Raw genomic sequence first — 19,287 nt, 5'->3', positions numbered from 1 at the left:
TTGCCGGAAAATTTGAAGAGGTGTCCCAATTAAAGATATCGTGTTAGAGTGCATGTTGGAAGTGATAATAGAATGAACGGTACCAGGAATCCATCCATGAAAAGCTAGAAGAGTTCTTAAAAAAAACTGCACTGTTAGACACTGGCCAATTTTATTGGCTGACCTAAACAGAAACTTAATGCACAAAGCTTTCTAACGGCTAGAAAGTTCTGCCAAGGAAAGCTGAAGCAGCGTTATAACATCTACGATAGCCATGCAGACAGCATCACGAAGGTAGTACAGAAATGCAACGTTTCCGGTTGCCGGTTCCGATTCAGTTCAGTTCACTGTACAGAAAGACCCCAACCGACCGGTGTAGCACTTAATTTTCCATTTGCCAGCTAAACTACCTGTTGCGCTGCAAAGTGGTTGTGGCTGCTGATTGCTGAATATTCGATCAAGCGCTGCAATTTGAAACTGCCACATGAACAGAAATTGCGGCGCGCTTATTAATTAAAAAACTTAAATTTAATACGCTCCCACCGTTAAGTTCGCACATATTTCGTTGTGAAAGCGTATCTAAGGCGAGCTGGATTTCGTTTTCGAAACAACACGGCAAATTAAGTAAACTGCGGCTGTTTTTATTCTGACGAACCTACGGTGATCTTAAGGTTCGTAAGTAGGAGCTGCATGTGAAGACGGGTAAACTTGAGTAGAAGATCTGTTACCAGGCATTTGTGGTACGAGGCAAGCGGCAACTCTTTCCCATCGCTTTAGTAAATTTTATCACTTTCCCCGCTGCATCTTACCCGTGCGCAGGCGCTCACGTGATATCGTATCTATTCACCATTGTAATCAGCGCTTACTTAGCCGGCGATAAAATCTCACCTGCCGTCCTCTTCGCTATATTCTTTATCAGTCTGCGTAATCAACTATAGCTGCAAAGCGGTTTATTAGACGTGAAACGGCTGAAATCAAGTATCACGTGAGCGCCTGCACACGGAAAGATGCAGCGGGGAAAGTGATAAAATTTACTAAAGCGATGGGAAAGAGTTGCCGCTTGCCTCGTACCCAGATTCCATCTTGATTCCACCCTCACACTGATACATCCACACAAACGCATTACCCACGTCGGACACCGGGACTGCGTTGGGAAACGGTAGGCAATCAACTGGCGAGAGCTGGACTACTTACATGTACTAAGTATTTATATTAAGCGCTCTTATTGTTCTTAAGTAACACGAATAAGAAGGTTGAGTAATGAGCTTTTAGTAATAAGCTTCCAACAGTCATGGCTCCTGGTCAGTCCTTTCGATATATGTAATAACTTTCTGACCGCTGTAAGTGGATAATTCGATGAACTGACTGGCTCAGGGGTTTCACTGGTTTGAGCCCAAGCATTCATTCATTCCGAGGAGCAACTTCGGTTTCAGATGCTTTGGTAGTAACTTCAAATGCTTACTTCATGTTAGTGACAAATTCCTAAGAATTGATTCAGATTCACGTGACCATCGATGCTGTTGACGAACAAAGTTTTTCGTTTATATGTCCATATGACGGCATTCCTTGTATGTATTCGAACTTGTCAAGCTTCTACGTATTCGAATTTAGCAAATTAACTAATGTTTCCAATTAACGTAATTGATGCTTAAACTTTTGTTTCCAGATGAGCGAAGTGGAGTCGAATATTTAATCAGACGAATCACCATCTGGATTCTGGACTACCAATGACCAGATCACCGATAAAGGTCTCCAGTTAATAAGGGTCGCAGTGCTACCAGCATCCACATCGCATCTACTGATCAACGTCCCAAAGTCCACCCCGCCCACCGAACATCATTATCCATCCCCCGACCAACAGGACGGTGGCATCATCTTCCAATTCCGCATTACCCCGCTCACGACGCCATGATGGATTCCTGAAGAACGGGCAAGTACAGATAAGTGCACGTGGTAAGATCGCATTCTGCGGTTGAGATCCCACTACGGCCTGATTAACACCGGTGTACGTTGGACTGACAAGACTGGTGTTTGGCCGCCATTTCCCAAAAGGCCTTGATGCTACTCCGGGGCTTCACCGTGCTGGCCACGGTGAAAAGTATTAATTACCGCGGATGATGCTCTCTTGAATGAATGTCACAACGTCTGTGCTGAAAAACGCTTGATGGAATAGTACAAATCCTCAATAGGCGGAGTCTCATGAAAGTGACAGCGACCGAACCGGCAGCGATCTTAAAGGCTAACATGGAGGATCTGTTTCGGACGAAAGTCAACTTTCACGGAAGCTCTACAGAGCAGATATTTGCGGACCTGCCAGCGGTAGACAAACCACGTCATCGCTCCATTCCTGTCAGTGATCCACCTAGGCAAACCCTCCTTTACAGCAACCGGACACACCGTAAATCCATAAAGTCAAATGACGACCACAACGCCGTCACCCGATTTCCCCAGAAATCCGCACCGAATGCCTTTTGCAGAAGCGGTGATCGCATTTGTGGTGCAAAGCCGCGATAACTGCCCACCATATTGCCCGGAACTGGATGGAAGTATCAAGTACCTATGTACACCAGTAAACTTTATCCAGCCTCGACGACAATTTCGTTTCAACTTACAAACCGGAAATCTGTTTTTTAGTTGGGTCAGGTTGAAAAGTGTGATACAACCTTTCAACCTCACGCAAATAAGAATCAGATTTTAAATTTGAAAGCGAGCCATACAAAGAGCTCTAGCCCTTTGCTTGGATGTTCTCAGAAACATGGGTAAGCGGATTAATCAACTGTGGAATCATCAATCGCTCCAGTGGGAGCAACTGGAGCAGTCCGTTTTTTATTTCGTTTTAATCGTTGCAAATTGCAGTGATTGATCAGGGTAAATTATTTAGATACATTTTACTTTCGAACGGGTAGGTACCGCCGTACCGGTAGTTATACAGTGTATAGTCTAGAGCGCGCAAAATAGGTGGTCTCAATATTTGCAACAATTAACCGGTGTTTTTTGTCATGTGCTCTCTAAACGCATGTCCGGACGAGCGGTATAGCATTGGCGTAGATGCAGTTCGTTTTCATGTACACTTAACAAAGTTGTTAGAACACTGAATGCTTGACAATAACTTTATAACTGTCACCGTCCATCGGACAAGGCGACAACCTCTAAGCCCGCCTCAGGGACAAATGAATCCTGGAAGCGATGAAGTTGAATGTAATGCATGGCTACGTACAGTATTGTGCTTTAGTGAGTGACATTCATACCACCCTTAAATGAGCTGTGCATGAGCCATGAACCAAAGCCACCGTTGCCCTGTTGCCCTGCAAATCGCTGCTGCCGACAACATTTCCTCATCACAATAACTGTCAAGTGTAGAAAAGATGGTGAATCCCCGTGAATGTGCCGGTAAAGTTCATGCGTTTTCATTTTTTTATTGGTGGATATTCATCCATCAAAAGCCAATTCGCCGGTGACTAAGCGTGTCATGCAAAACTGATCATGCAGCCAGCGTTTGCTCAGTTTACGGGAAGGGTTATGGTTCCCAGCAGCATCATGACGACATGGATTCAACTATACGCCCAAAGGAGGGACATGCCGGGTGTACTTGGGCATTTCGTTCGATTTCCTCTCCTGATTATCCAAAAACCGGCTGATCGTCCTGGCGACTGATCGTTTGCAAAAGAATGTACTAGTATGTACACAGAAAGCCAGCTAAGGGGATTCAAAAAATTTTAAATTATTTCTGCACCGGCCCTTGTGCTAATTACGTGTTTCCGGCATCTCTTCGTAGCTGAATAAAAAGCACTTAAACTTTCCTAGCCGTTAAGCACAACTTCTGACATTGTAATCCAGGCTGTGTATTATTTTATTAATTGTACCGTCTTTGTACAAATAAATTTCTTACGTAAGTACAGCACCGGCATGCTATCTGAGCGAAATTGCAGCCTAACCAGCAAAAGTACAACAGTACATGACTGGTTCTTATTAATTTATACATAATAACCAAACTACGACAGTGACAAGCAAGTTCACAGTTTAACATTGTAAGGGACGTCATCAGTCATCGAGAGTTTCATCACGAGATTACAACACATAAAAGCCTGAAGCTGGTCCCATTCTGACTTAGCAGTTGTCCCGGCTCAAATTCCAACAAAAAATCCGCATGTACACGTTTACTTCCCTCTAGATCTTCAGATACAGTACGTTCATCGGCCGTTGGAAACGAATACTTCTGTACTTCCAGCGACTCGTTAAGTCAGCACACGTGCGCACATATCCGGTCGGTTTCTGTGTTGCCATGGCCGGCGCCGCCCAGTCGGCGTGTTCGACCAACAGCCGCACCCCCAAGAAGCTGTTGTAGGCAGGACCGTGGTAAGCCAAGAACGGACTAAAGAACCTGCAGGCGCATGGGTCACCAAAGAGCGAGGTCCATTAAAGTATACTAACCAAGGAGTTGTGCTCGCGTTTGTACTTTATTGTATTTTGATGGCTACTGCGTAATTTTAAAAAGAGTTATTACTATAATAATGCTAGTCGAATGCCGTGAATTAGCGGACAGTTATCCAGATGGCTTACCATGATTCAAAGTCGTAGCCGACAACCAGCCAGGTGCTTCTGCCAAAAGAGAACTGCCATAACACGGTTTTTCCAGCCAGGCGTTCAAACAGTTTCCGAGAAACTGTAGTGTCACAATGATTACAGTCATCCCTCCATCCTCATAATTGTTACACTTGAGTTCGCACACATTCCATGTGACAGCATATCAAGAGTGAGTTGAACTTTCTTCGGTTTTCGCATCTGAATAAACAAAACAGGCCGAAGATATTAAAGCCAGATATGACCTTGTTCCATAATGTGCCCTCAGGAGTCGGACTCGTGAACGGCATGGAAAAAGGAGTTTTCAATGCCTTTAATTCTGTGAACGATTATACCAAAAACGTTGAACACTCCAGTTTCCATGCCGACTACGTTGCCGGTTTAGGAAACAATCCAGAGAATACAGCGAAAGACGCGAATACTGCAAATTTCTTCGATAAAAATGATTCATATTTATACTTCCGGTGCTTCTTAATGTGCAGCCATACTTCGGCAGGGCTCCTAAATCCTGTCATGGCAACCTCCGCTCGCCGACAGCCATGACTGCCGCAGGAGTGTCTCCTCCTACAACGCTGAAGAAGAGACGCTTCCCCGTCGGTTTTTACCATCTCCAGAGCACGTTCAGCGTCCAGACCAACCAGGCCGCCGATCGGGTGCTCTTTCGGGCACCGGTTAGTCAGAATGCTGATCTTCATTCCACTTGGCTGGAAAAGGATTTGCCGGCAGGAACGGTGCTTGACTGATTCCACCTAGTGACAAATGCGCCGTCAGAAAACTCTACTGCAGGTTCCCCGACGGAAGTTGTAGCTGAGCGTAAATCATCATGCTACTGTACTCTGTAGTTTTAACAACAATAATAATAACTAGTAGACCCCGCGCAAACTACGTGGAATATGTAAGTAAATCACCGATGTATTAACGTTAAATGCAAAAAATATCACCGTTATTTTACTTATAGAATACAGTGGATGACAAAAATAATTAAACATGTGCCAGTCGATCTGCGGTAGCGTCTCATCTACGGATCCACCAACTTTTGTCGCCCTTCTGCCTGGCTATCATATTAAACATACTGCGCTCGAAATCAGCGATTCTGCAATCGACCCTAGACCACAAGAAACGCCGCGGCGAAACTGTTTCGTGTACCACATAACTTAAAGCAGTATAGCACTTTGCATGCCGCCATATTGCTGTCATGGTTGGAGATAAAGTGTGTACCATTACTATGTAGTTAAAAAACTAACAAATTTGATGTAATCTGATCTACTCACTTCCGTGTCGAGACATACCTTCGTTCAAGTGTAGGCAGACCGCCACTGACACGATCAGCCTCGTTGAAGCTGAATGTCCACTCTTAGACGACCACAAAACGCTCGCACGGCGTTTTGTTTTTGCAAAATCTGCAAAACAATCAGTAGAAGATTTTCCGTAATTGGTATCACAACTTCCGCTATTCAAAAGGTTTAAGTCTTCGTGTCTGAATTTGGCGGAAGGCTCGTGCTGCCTTAAGGTGGCTACCTGTTTTTTGAATGCGGTGCCGCATTCAAAAAACATTTACACTAGTTATTTAACCGTTATCTAAAAGTAAGTATTAAGTGCTAGTACTGCATAAGTCTTGCCAGTTGGAATTCGCACGAAGTTAACTTCGCATTACGCAGAACTAACAAACAGCAACAACTAAGTTTGAATATAGCGCTGCTTTTACTACAGTAAAGCAAAGCAACTGTCAAACGATAGGAGCACCATTCCCGTGAAACTTGCCGGAACATTTGAAGAGGTATCCCAACTAAGGATATCGCGATCGTGTGCCTGTTGGAGATGATAATAGGATGAAGAACCAGAAATCCATTCATGAAAAGCAAATTGCGAAGCTTTTAAATAAAGCTGCGTTGTTAGAGTTAGACACTGGCCAATTTACAGGCTGGCCTCATTAGAAAAATGGACAAAACAGAGTAAATTTTGATAACTCTTAGCGTTTTTTTCGAAAAAATTATTAAAGGTTCAAATTTCCGAGTGATCGAAATTTGCAGTTTTTTCTGAGCTTTCTAACGGCTCGAAAGTTCTGCCAACGAAAACTGAAGCAGCGTTATAGCATCTACGATAGCCATGCGGACAGCATCACGAAGGTAATACAGAAATGCAACGTTTCGGGTTGAAGGTTCGGATTCAGTTCAGTTCACTGTATAGAAAGATCTCAACCGACCGATGTGGCACTTATTCCACCTGCCAGCTAAACTACCTGTTGCACTGCAAAGTGGTTTTGGCCGCGAAATATTCGATCAAGCGCTGCAGTGCGCAACTGCCACGTGAACAGAAATTGCGGCCCGCATATTGATAAAAAATTTATTTAATGCGCTCCCACCGTTAAGTTATGTATTTCAGTGTGACAGCGTAACTAAGGCGAGATGAATTTCGTTTTTCGAAACAGCAAGCCAAATTATGAAGCTAACTGCCGCTGTTCTCAAGCTGACGAACCAACGGTGATCTGAAGGTTCGTAAGTAGGAGCTGCATGTAAAGACGGATAAACTGAGTAGAAGATCTATGACTATTACCAGGCATTTGGGATTGGATCTTTATTCCACCCCCACACCGATGCATCCACACAAACACTTTACCCACGTCGGACACCGGGACTGCGTTGGGAAACGGTAGGCAATCAACTGGCGAGAGCTGGACTACTTACCATACATTTGCTTTGTATTTATATTAAGTGCACTTATTGTTCTTAAGTAACACGAATAACACACACACCATTTCGACAAGCTATCGTATCCTGTTTTCATCACTGAATCGCCAATTTGGACGACAGTTGATGCCGCGCCGTTAACGGTAGCAGCAGCTACCGTTTCCCGGCGGTGGGACAATTGCCGGAACGGCTCTGGCAAAGGCTTGCTGCAAAAATAATCAAATTTCATTGCCATACAAATACCAAATAAACTTTTCTACAAACCTGAAGGTCGTCTGATATCTGTATTGTTTTCTTCGTTAGCCATCAATGGCATACAGCCATCAATGATATTTGTGTGCCATTGATGGCTAACGAAGAAAACAATCATCGAAAAAAGCCCTCGCCGTTACTGGCCGTGCAGAGGGTCTTCCTCGCCGGGGATGTGGCCAATAAGAACATTCTGGCCATCGTAACGAAGAACATGGATTGTGAACGGATCAGGTGGGCAATTGCTGGTTGTAGCCAAGATATCGCGGGTGACGGATACACCTGACTCTCGGTGGCGGACCAGTGGGCCCTGGTGGGCGCTAATATCGGAGAACGCGTTGGAAAATTTTGATTTGCCAGGTTCTGCATCGGCCATCAGCGCCAGATAGACAGCATATGCGTTTCAGGTTTGCAACGAAATGTATTTGCTATTTGTATGGCGTTCAAATATGAAGATGCAACAGAAAGTCGGCGTGAAAAGTTTACCGATTATTGGACGGTGCATGCTTATCAGATACGACGAAGAAACAGGTTTGATGTCATTATTTTAATCACTTTTTATTTTTTGTGAATACATTTTCAAGACAGCTTGATGTACAAATGTATAATTATCGTAATAAAATTATAACCTAAACTACCTTATGCAGTTCAAAATATCTGACTACGGCAGTACAAGTATGTAATTGTTTTATCGTACAGTGAAATTCTGCAGCAGATTTATCCCTAAAATTAATAGGGAAATGTTTTATGCGAAATGGAGAATTAGGTTATTCTGGCCATTTCGCACTCTGGAAATTCTCGGCGCGCGCGCACTCCGACTGTTTTTAACATAAAACTTATAGACTTAAATTGCAATACTGCAACTATATTTCCTTAATTCGTAAAACTGAATTTCTGATACTGTTTTTTTTAGAAATTTTTGCAAGATGTTTTGCGCGGTCCAATCAGCTGTTTTTATAGGCTGCAATATTTAATCTTCACATGTTTATGTTTATTGGCTTCTCGCATGCATTTTAAACGGGGACTGTCTAATATGTCTATACCACACCGCAACGGAAAGAAACGGAAACGACAAAACCGAGTGCGCAAAACCCGAGCGCTCCTGTTTGATGTAATACGTTATGCAGAACGAACACATGCCGCAACACATGCGTAGACGCATTGCTTTCCTGGTAGGCTGTTGTCTGTTCTACGCCTGAACCTTCACCAGGTGAAATATACGGGCTTAATAATGTTTTCTCTAGGTATGCTGTCGTTGCGACAGGATACGGGTTTGAAAGTATGCTAGTTTCTTTTCGACGCGGATTCGGCTCCGTCTCGAAAAAAAACGCAGCATCACCGTAGACGGCTCCGTTGTGGTACGACGGGTCACGGTAAATGGTCAATGGCCTGGGATATTTCGCGGCTGGCATCGCATATGTTTGACATGGACATGGTCGACCTACGTATTTCCGTTGACAAATCGGTGAATGCAACACTGGTTAAAGATTCTGTTGGGTTATCGCACAAAGGACAGGAAAGACACTCACTGTGTCACATCTGTCTTATTTTCGGTAATCTGGTCTAATACACGATATTCCTGAGTCATGGTCCAGGAGAAACGTGTATTAAGTTAGATTCCCAAAATTCCCTCGACGGAGAGAATTCCCGGGACAGCCATTCCTGCCTAAGTTATAAATATGAGGATGATAATGATCGTAGTGCATGAGAGAAATGGACGTTATGATTAACCATATGCAGATAGCAGATCGGTACTGTACTTAGAAATTTCTTTTATAGCGTTGTTATAGCGCATCGTTTTGTTAGTTTTTTAGTTGTCACGTTTTTTTAACTAGAAAGGTCAAACCGACAAACACCGGACAGACAAACGGCCCATGCTCAAACTCGGACCTGGACTCGGACTTGGACTACTAAAACTAGGATTTGGACTTCACTTGGACTCTAAAACTTGGACTTCACTTGGGCTCTAAACTCGGACTTGGACTCGGACTTGGACTACTAAAACTAGGACTTGGACTTCACTTGGACTCTAAAACTTGGACTTCACTTGGGCTCTAAACTCGGACTTGGACTCGGACTTGGACTAAAACTAGGACTTGGACTTCACTTGGACTCTGAAACTTGGGCTTCACTTGGGCTCTAAACTCGGACTTCACTTGGACTCTAGAACTTGGACTTTATGACTTGGACTTGGAATTAGGCGTTTCTTATATGTTTCTTATGTCTTCTTACGTTTCTTCATGTTTTCTTAGGTCTCTTAGGTTTCTTAGGTTTCTCAGAATACCAAAGAATACCTAGATAACCTAAGAAATGTTAGTAATCTCAGAAACCTAAGAACACCCAACAAACCTAAGAAAACCAAAGAAGCCTCAGAAACCTAAGAAACCTGAGAATCCTAAGAAACCTGAGAAAACATGAAGAAACGTAAGAAGAATTGAGAAACGCCTAAATCCAAGTCTAAGTCATAAAGTCCAAGTTTTAGAGTCCAAGTAAGGTCCGAGTTTTAGAGTCCAAGTGAAGTCCGAGTTTTAGAGTCCAAGTGAAGTCCAAGTCCAGGTTTCAGTGGTCCAAGTCCGAGTCCAAGTCCGAGCTTGAGCGCGGGCCCAGACAGACAAACCGACGGACAACATAACACTGCCTTGACCTTTGCTTTGCATTGACCATTAATCGCCCATTCGTACTTATAATCATGTATTACAAAGTTTTCTTCCTTTATATATATTTATCTATTTGCGCTCATATCCAGTCTGTATTTAGATACTGAAGCGGAAGAAATATTAGTTTTGTATGTATATATACGCCAATTAATATACGAGATGCATCTCAAGTAGCTGTACGTGCATGTACAATGCCATGCGAGCAGTTTTATAAGGCTGTACCGACTTCTCTACGCTGATGTCTATATATATATATTTTCGATTATTCGATGCTCTTTTGCACGTGTAATTGTTATCGTAGTATCACGTATCTACGGAGATGAACTTTCACTCAATGTTTGGTATCTTATTTGGGTAGTTCGCTAGGCCAGATTACAAATAAAAACTGTCCACACTTGGCGCGAACGACCTGTATTACAAATGCATTGAAGTTATTAAGATTTTTGGGCCACAAAATTTTTTAGGTCACAGTTTCTCACAGGAACGCAAATTCTGGACCATATTCGGTTTAAACAAGCTACCCTTGTCCGAGGCACTGCGGCGGCAGATGCCGGATACAGATAATCATGAAAGTAGAAAATACGATTACAGCGCCGTTCTCTCAAGTGTTTTTCGTAGTGCGCTGAAACATGTTATTATTAGTCTCTGTTCTTCAGTTTTCCTTGCACCAGCCTGTTCTGTAAACTTTTTACCGTGTGTGAATCTGCAATTCTTCCCCTGTTAGCCAGGTTTGTATTCCCGTGCTAGATCACTACCCTAGCTTTTATGGGCTACCTCTCTGCCTTAACAGTGAATAAGGAACAGCGAACACTTCCGCCTCGGCCACCGATAAAGCCGCGATAACTACAAAGTAGGTGTCGAGGTAACTACAAAGTACCTGTCGAGGCTTCATCGGTGGCCGAGGACCACGAACAGCTTGTATGAAACCATAATAAATACATTGTTGCATGTATTGGTCGCGCTAGCGCCAGTTGTGCTTTAAGTATGAAGAAAATTTAAAATGTTTAAAATAGGATTTATACATATTCTCAAACATGCAAATACACGGCGGCGTTAATAAGCGGCGGCGGTGGCGTTCGATGTTTATTTTTAGGCGCATGGGTCCTTCAACGTGATTTGGGGCCGTGGGGCCCCACCCGTTCACCCGGCTTAGGCGAGCGGATCTACAATATTGACGTATGGGAGTAGGATCATACGCCGGATGTACGTACTGGATGCTGACTGTCCGCCTTCCACCTGCAACGTAAAGGATAATCTAGTCAATCTCTTCTGTGATTTGCTGTTCTCTTTTACTAGCGATGTATATGATGTCATAACGCGAAGTCTATATAAGTTCTGGTGATGCCTAATATCGGGATCAGTAGTCTGAGATTTACTTCTGAGACTGCTTCTAATTACGATTTCCTAGCGTTGTGAACTGTGATGTGAATTGGATAAAGAGACAGCAATACTTGTTCCTACTGAAGTGCATAGTTGTTCCCGGATTATCGCTTAGTATACAGGTTTGCTCGTGACACAATCGTCCCAGCTCTTGCCGATCCTCACAGGACTTACGACCGGAAGTTGTGGTTAGCTCGTTCCTGAGGGATTCCTGATCTTCTATGTTCCTGACTCGTTCGTCCTATTTCCACCTTAGTTCTTCTGTTACAGTTTGAGAGTACGAGTGCCTACCGATTGAGCATTACAGGCGTGGAAGAGTAAAGATTGTTCATGGAGCCTTAACCGGCGTGAACGCTTATACACGACATGGCGCCCACCGGTGTCTTTTAATTTTCCCGATGTAACAGAAAATTATTGGTGGAAAGTTTGATGGTAATTTATTGGTAAAAAGTGGTCCGTTTCTGAAAGGCGTCGAACCGCAAAGGTACGCCGAAGGAGGTCAGCGTTCCTGATCTGGCCTAGTTAATTTATTTTCAGCGAGCTTCCTCGCAATTGTGAGCTTCCTCACTGGTGAGCTTCCTCGCCAATTAAATTAAATTTTAATTTAAATTGGACCGTAGGATTAAGCAGTCGAAACCTTAAAGGTCGGCTGTGTAATTATTCGGTGTCTGTGTGGGTAATTTCCGGGTTGTCTGCGCAAAGCAGTAACCGCGGCGAATAAAGCGTAATCTGCAGTGTCAGTGTACCTGGCCTGCAGATAGAGCAGATAGTAAACACCGAGCCATTGTCGGTGGCCAGGTGAGATAACGATCTCCAGCAGACTGATACAGGCAAGCCGCAAGCGGTAGCCAAAATCAGCAGCTAGAGAGAGTTGACCGTGAAAAAGGTAAACACCGGCAAACGGTGATTGACCTGTGAATTTTAAATTACAGCAGCACGCAAAGTGCAGCAGTGTAATTTTAAGAATTTGTTACAGTCGAAACCGCAAAGGTTGGCTGTGTCTAAACTCACTGAACAATTCAAACCTAAAAGGAGGATTGGGAAGTGAGGAGACAGTAATTGCACAATTGCAATTTTTGAAACCAGTAGCACAATCGCTGCTGTACCTTTTATTTTAAATAGCCGCAAAGGTTATTTAAAATAAAAAGCAGAAATGTCGGGCGGTTCGATTCCTAGAAATCGCCCACCACCGCGTAAAATCCCAGATAATAAAGTGATTATTGGGGCATACGATGGGTCGAGAGCTCAGACAAGGTTTAAATTTAATGCAAAAGAAATCCCGTTGAATTTAATGTACATCGCTCTTAATGTCGAACCACCAGAAGCACAAGATGCATTCTGTGGAAAGTCATGGATTGATTACCAGGAAATCAGGCGGTACTTAAATTCCAAAACGAGATTACCAGCACATTTTAAACCTTGGATTGAGTACGAGGGATGTATCCCTGAAGCTTACCTGGACATTACTGATGAGCAGTTTAAAGCTGCCTTGCAGGATGCAAACAGGTGGCTGCCAGAATATACGGAAGATTTGAATAGACGCAGAGAGGCGGCCCAAGCTGCGCTTACAGCGTCAAAAGCAACCGGAAAAACTCCCAAAAAACAAGCAGCAAATGAGCGCGTCACGCGCGGTGCCAAGGAGAAAATGCCAGTTCAGGCATCCGGCGCGATACTGGATGAACCCATATCGGAAACCCCAAGTATGGCTGAGAGCCAAACAGAACCTCAGTCGTCCCAGTCGGACAATAATTTAATAGCGTTGGCGGCCGCGGATAAAGCAGACATATCCGAGGGATCAGAAACAAGAGCAAGCAAAAGTATTCGTGGTGGAACAATGACATTCCACCCAGCACAGCTAAAATTACATAGCTTTGTGTCCGAAAAGGATTTCGAACAACCAGATGAGGACTTCCTTACCCAAGCTAGGGAAGTCGATGAGCAGTTAGCTGCGGCAGAAACTGACCAAGACGTGGGCTTGATAGTCCGGCAAACTATGCCCGTATTGATCCAAAGTCTCCGCACGCTCATCGCATCTACAAAAACAAAAGTAGATGAAATGGGTAATACAATGTCTCTAGACGCCCGCGTAGATGCGGAACGAAACGAAAAATTGAAATTTCAAAAAGATTTCAATGAAATGCGTATCAAATTCGAAAATGAACAAATAGAAAATGACAGATTGGCTAATGAAATACGCATTGCGAATGATAATTTGCACAGTATAAGACAAGCCAACAGAAATGCGGAGGCCGCATTTAATGCAATGCAAGATGAGCGCGATACTTTAAAAGACACGAATCGTAATTTTGAAAAACAGTTGGAAGATGCCCAGAGAGATCTTTCAAACGCGAAAGCTACGATTGATGGCCTCAGTGCGCAACCAGCACCGGATTTAACGAAACAAATAACTGATTTGAACCAAAAGCTCTCGAAAGCTCAGAAAGATTGTAATTCTGAGAAAGATGCGCATAAATTAACTAATAAAAATTTGACGGATGCGCAGAACCTGGTCACAAAACTTACCAAAGATTTGGAAGATGAAAAGAAACGGGCTAAAGATGTGGAAGACTCTCTACAGCGTGAACTCACACAAGCGAGGGTGCAGCTGAATAATAAGTCTTCAGTCGGCCCGATGCATATTCCCAAGGAAAAGGATGATGCGTCCCAAAAGGAAATCGAGAGGTTGCAGGGTCTGTTGACTACGGAGCGAGAGAATGTCCAAAAGGCCCAAAAGGAATTAAAAGATTCGAAAAAGGATAAAAGATGTGATAATTGCGAGAACGCGATTCAAGCGAAAAATACAGCACAGGCTGACGCATATGAAAAGTCTGAAAGGTGTAATCGACTGTATGAAGAAAATGCGCAATGCCGAAGGGAATGGCATGAAAAACAAGATCAACTTACCAAGATGGAAGTGGATCTAAAGCAAGCGTTTGATGAACTTCGTCGGCTTCGAAATACAGATACCGTTCTTGGCGGCGGTGAAGGATACTTTCAAAGGGAAGCGCTGGTAGCAACAGGAGACGTATTACGTCCTCCCGCTTTTACACCATTTAATCCCCAAAATTTTTCGTCATATGTGGATCAGCCTTTAGCTACTGGTAGTAATCCAGCTGGCATTTTGCGCAGGCCTAGACAGGAATCACGAGTCGAATTCTCGGAGGCTCAGGCCATGCCGCGTTCATCCTCAGAAAGTCAAATTCCAAGGGAAACGGCATCTGCGAAACAGAGGAAAAATGGCTCAACAGACTTACGCCAACAAATCCTGAAAAGAACAGCTGACGAATCTAGTCGCCAGATGCGAGGAACAGAAAATAGAGACAGTTCGGATACAGAAAATGAACTGATGGATGATGCCCTAATGGAGGATGAACACCGTCGCCCCAGTAGCACGGCAAGTAATGAATCTATGTCCAGAAATCCTCAGCTGGAGGAATGGCTGAATAAACAGACCCAAATCTCGGATAGAACGACGCTTACTCAAGAAAGCGTTGTTGAGCTTTTAGCAAAAATTGTGGAAAAAGACAGCGATAAAACAGTAGGAGGCATGAAGCTACTTGCCTTTGATGATGCTCACCCGGAAAAAATCCAAAGGTGGCTTATGAATGTTGAACAATGTAGAGCCACGAATAACTGGAATGATGAAACGACGTGTCGCAGAGTAATCGGTGCATTCACCGGTCCGTCATTTCAATGGTTTGAAAAATTCTGGAAGGACAATAAAGGCAAATCGTGGCCTGATTTCTTTAAGCCGGCTATCGTTGAGCACTTTAACGGCTCGCTGTCTAAAGCCGATATTCGCCGAAAAATGAATAATCGTAAATTGGAATTTTATGAACCAGTCCGTGCTTACCTGGATAGTTTCCTCCCATGGTTTGAGGAACTAAAAACATCGGATGAAGAGCAGGTGGAGGCACTCCTTGATGGCGTACAGGAACATCGGCCGGCATGGTTCCGTGAAATTTATAATGCGGCACCTAAAAATTATGCGGAATTTGAGAAGAAGTTACAGGAATGCGAAAAACTATGGAAGCGCATGAATAAAGATAAGAAGACACCTGAATCAACTCAGAGAAATGCTCCTGCGGAGCCCAGAAGTGCCGGCAATAATAATAATAATAATTCGAATTATGAAAATCGAGGCGGCCGCGGTGGCTCGTCGCAGAGAGGAAATTATTATTCGAACCGGGGAGGCCGCGGAAACTATGGCAACAACCGAGGCGGATATTCACGTTCGTACACGGAAACGGTGATTCCCCAGCCGCAGAATTCGGTGGCTTCTGTGCAGCCTGTCCTGAATGTGCCCCAGCCGCAGTTCGTCCCCGTCCCGGTGTTTCAACAGCCGCAATACGTTGAGCAACAACACCCGGTGCAATTTGCGCAGACCTTCCCGCAGCCTATTTCCATGCAGGCTGCGATGCCCGTTCCTATGCAGATGATGAATCCAATGGTGCCGGTTATGCAGCCTCAGTTCCAGCAACCGGTACAGAATTTCGACCCGCAGTACCAACAGGATGGCCCTGCGAATAATAACAATTATAATAGCGGTAATAATCGTGGAAATTACCGAAATAATAATAATAATTACCGCGGACGAGGTGGCTATAACAACAACAATAATCGTCAGCAAAATAACCAGAATTACCGGCAAAATCAGCAGGCCGGTAGTCAACCTCCGTTTGATGAACGAAATATCCTGAAGGATAAATGGCGAACAAATCGCGGAGTCGAGATTTGTTTCCGCTGTCATGGTCTTCATCCAGCTGCAGGTTGTACGAATCAGTTTGTACTTCCCCGACAGTATGAACCGTCTGCAGAATTGTTGGCACGCTACAATAACCCGCAGCAGCAGATTAACATGATGGAGTTGGACTTACCGGCTGGTTTGTCCACACCGCCGCCACAGTGCAATAAAATGGAAGTTCAGGATTTTTCGCAATATCCGTTGGCAGATCACGTTTGTTTGTTGCCGACGCTGGATGCCCAGGCTTGGTATTCTGTAATCGATATAAATTATCAGAAAGTGAAGACTATGCTGGATACGGGCTCTAGTATTTCTGTTATGTCATTGAAGATGGCTAAAGATTTAAAATTAAATATTCACCGCTGTCCGGATCACATTAAAGGCAGGGTTGTACATACAGCGTATCAAGGAAGACAGTTGATCGAGCCATTGTCGGTAGTGGTCACCATCCATGAATTTGGGATGGCTTTCGAGCACGCAGTGCTTGTGAGTTCCACTTTTGATAGGGACCACGTGGTTTTAGGTTTAGACTTTTTAGCTACAAAGCCTTTTATTCTGGATATGAATACTATGACGTGGCGTCTCTCGCGTAGACAGCCTAATGCTCCGGCATTTTTCCGTCGTGAGACTCACCTCATGTCCGATGTCATTAGGTCACATGATTTTGACCCGTTAATTCCTGCAGGAGTTAAGCCATCTCCTGCAATCCCTGCGTTGATGTTGACAGAGCGTATCGGTGTCGCTAAGGAGGCAAAATTTGTGCCATATGAGTCTGCACATTTAATTTTGGCAAAAGCTGACCCAGAAATTTGTATCTTACACTTACAAAAAGCGAAGCAGGAGTGGCCGCGTCCAGCCGCGCCGCTACCAGTTATTAAAACAGCTGATGCTCCGGTGAAAACGGAAATTAAAGAAACTACATCAGTTCAGGTAGCTCCGATTAAAAAGGGATCTGACCAGCGCGATGAAGAGTTTGTTCGAAGCGTAGTACAGGAGATGATTCGTCAATATCTCCCGAGAGCGGCTTCCGTAGCCGATGAACCAGTCAAGCCTGCAATTAAAAAGGAAATTAAAGTGGAGAAAAACCCAGAACCAAGTCAAGTTCGTGGGGGAGGCGGGGAAACAATTGTAAATAGTATGCAGTCAAGTCCGCGGGGGAGAGAACAGGCGTCCTCCCAGCCGCCAGTTAAAAAGGAAAAAGTTGTACAGCCGTCGCCGGCAAGCAGTCCGAGTACCTCGTCTCCGGTATCGATTAGTCCTGTGCCTAACACTGGCTCCAGTCAAGTTCGTGGGGGTGACGACTTCCTGCAACTTCCGATTCAAATCTCGTCGGTGGACGCAGTATTGAAGCAGCATCCTGCAGCAAAATATCTATACATGGGTGTTTTAGGGAAATCAGCGAAGGTGGTCGAATGTCTTAGCATGGATAACAAATTGCTTAATGTTATACCTGTTGAGCGCGACCGCAGGGACGTCGATGAAGTCCACGATTATCCGTCTTACATGGCGCGCAATCCAGAGTTGAAGAAATGGATGACGCCGATGGACAGGCCACAGGATAAACAGCTCTTCCCTTCAGAAAAAAGATTCCGTGACCCACAGTTTTGGCGTGAAACTCAGCAGCAGTGCGTTGATAGCCGGATGTGGTACAAAATGTACAAAAAACCGTCACACGCTAATACAAATTTTACCAAATACGAGATTAACAGATTTGTCATATGTGAAGGAATATTATGTAGAGTGCCTGATCACTCTGGCGCTTGCCCACGAGTTTATGTACCGCACCAATGGCGACAAAAGTTGATAGCCTGCTTTCATGAAATTCTAATTCATAAGCAAGCATATGGCCCCTATGAAAAATTATATCCGTACTTGGTGAAATTATTTTACTGGCCGGACTGTATAATTGAAATTGAACGGTACGAGAAGAACTGCGACGTGTGCCGAAACTCGATTAATGATCGCCGGCATTTTGAAACCTTGAAACGCACGGAGCAATTAAACGCACAGAAAGCTACAGGAAAACGTAAAGTTACCTTTTCTGTGGATAACCCGGCACCAGCAGGTGAATTTGAAAATGGTAACTTTATCCCCGTGGAAAGCATGAAGCCCATTAATATTGGCCCGTGTCCGGTCTCCTATGAAGATAAACAGGCGGAGAAGCAAAGAGAAATAAATTCTCAAATGATTAGTAACTCACCGCCGCCGAAGCCGTCTGAGTTCGTTTCGGAGGATGTCAGAGCGACCTACGATGTTGCGACAAAAATTAATATTAATGAACAGTGGGAAATCTGGAATGACATTCAGAGACAAAAAGCATTGAGCGAATCTGCAGCTATTAATCCAGTACAACCCACCGTGGGAAACTACGAACCATCACCGGAATGTTCGGGGAGGAATTCTCCTAGGCGTAAAAAGTCCAGTTACAGCCGCAGAATTCGGCGGGAATACGCCGAGAGAGAGGCGGCAAGTCTGATGTCTGCTGAGATAGTGCCGCCGGCACCGGTGTTGCAACAACCGACGGCTAAAAATTTGCCCAAACGATCTCAGGACGTTCGTGAGTCCACTGACATCCCGGCATGTGTCTATTCGAAGGATGTCATCGAGCTCGCGTACAGGGACGCCCATCTGAAACAGGCACAAGCACAGGTTGAAGTTAATTCGGTAGAACACGATGTTTACCGCTTCGAGCCAGAACCCGGTCCAATTGACTGTTTTAAAATGGAGCTGTTTCCAGCTTCGCCGGTTATAATTCAGCCCCATTCACAGGGAATTATTCGCGCAACGACGTCGATGTCTGACGAACAGTTCATGGAATTTCAAGACGAATACCTGTACACCCAGCCGTTTCTCTACGAAGGAAAAATACCAGAGTCAAATAAAAACGCCGTATTACTCGATGGCGTCTTAACGCTAAATGAGTATGGTAATTGCCGAGTCTGCGTTGTTAACGTTTCTGACAAACCGCTCGTTTTGAATGAAGAAACCAACCTTGGCGAAGTCGCGCTGG

The 19,287-nt window shown here is 44.3% G+C and overlaps 1 long non-coding RNA gene across 4 annotated transcripts; it reads right to left on the bottom strand.

The window, feature by feature from the left end:
- Positions 1–3,854: 3,854 nt before the first annotated feature.
- LOC129595278 (uncharacterized) lies at positions 3,855–6,299 on the bottom strand. Of its 4 annotated transcripts, none has more exons than XR_008691296.1 (4): positions 5,850–6,299; positions 5,049–5,309; positions 4,540–4,981; positions 3,855–4,360 (listed from the first exon to the last, which is right to left on the bottom strand). It is a non-coding gene; the product is annotated as an uncharacterized LOC129595278 (long non-coding RNA). The 4 variants fall into 4 exon arrangements; XR_008691295.1 differs by having other exon boundaries at positions 4,540–4,761; XR_008691297.1 differs by having other exon boundaries at positions 3,855–4,456; positions 4,540–5,309.
- Between the last annotated feature and the right edge of the window lie 12,988 nt (positions 6,300–19,287).

Source organism: Paramacrobiotus metropolitanus, unplaced genomic scaffold (assembly GCF_019649055.1).
Source record: "Paramacrobiotus metropolitanus isolate TYO unplaced genomic scaffold, Prichtersi_v1.0 Parri_scaffold0000076, whole genome shotgun sequence".
Lineage (NCBI taxonomy): Eukaryota > Metazoa > Tardigrada > Eutardigrada > Parachela > Macrobiotidae > Paramacrobiotus > Paramacrobiotus metropolitanus.
This window is presented reverse-complemented; position numbering and strand designations above follow the sequence as displayed.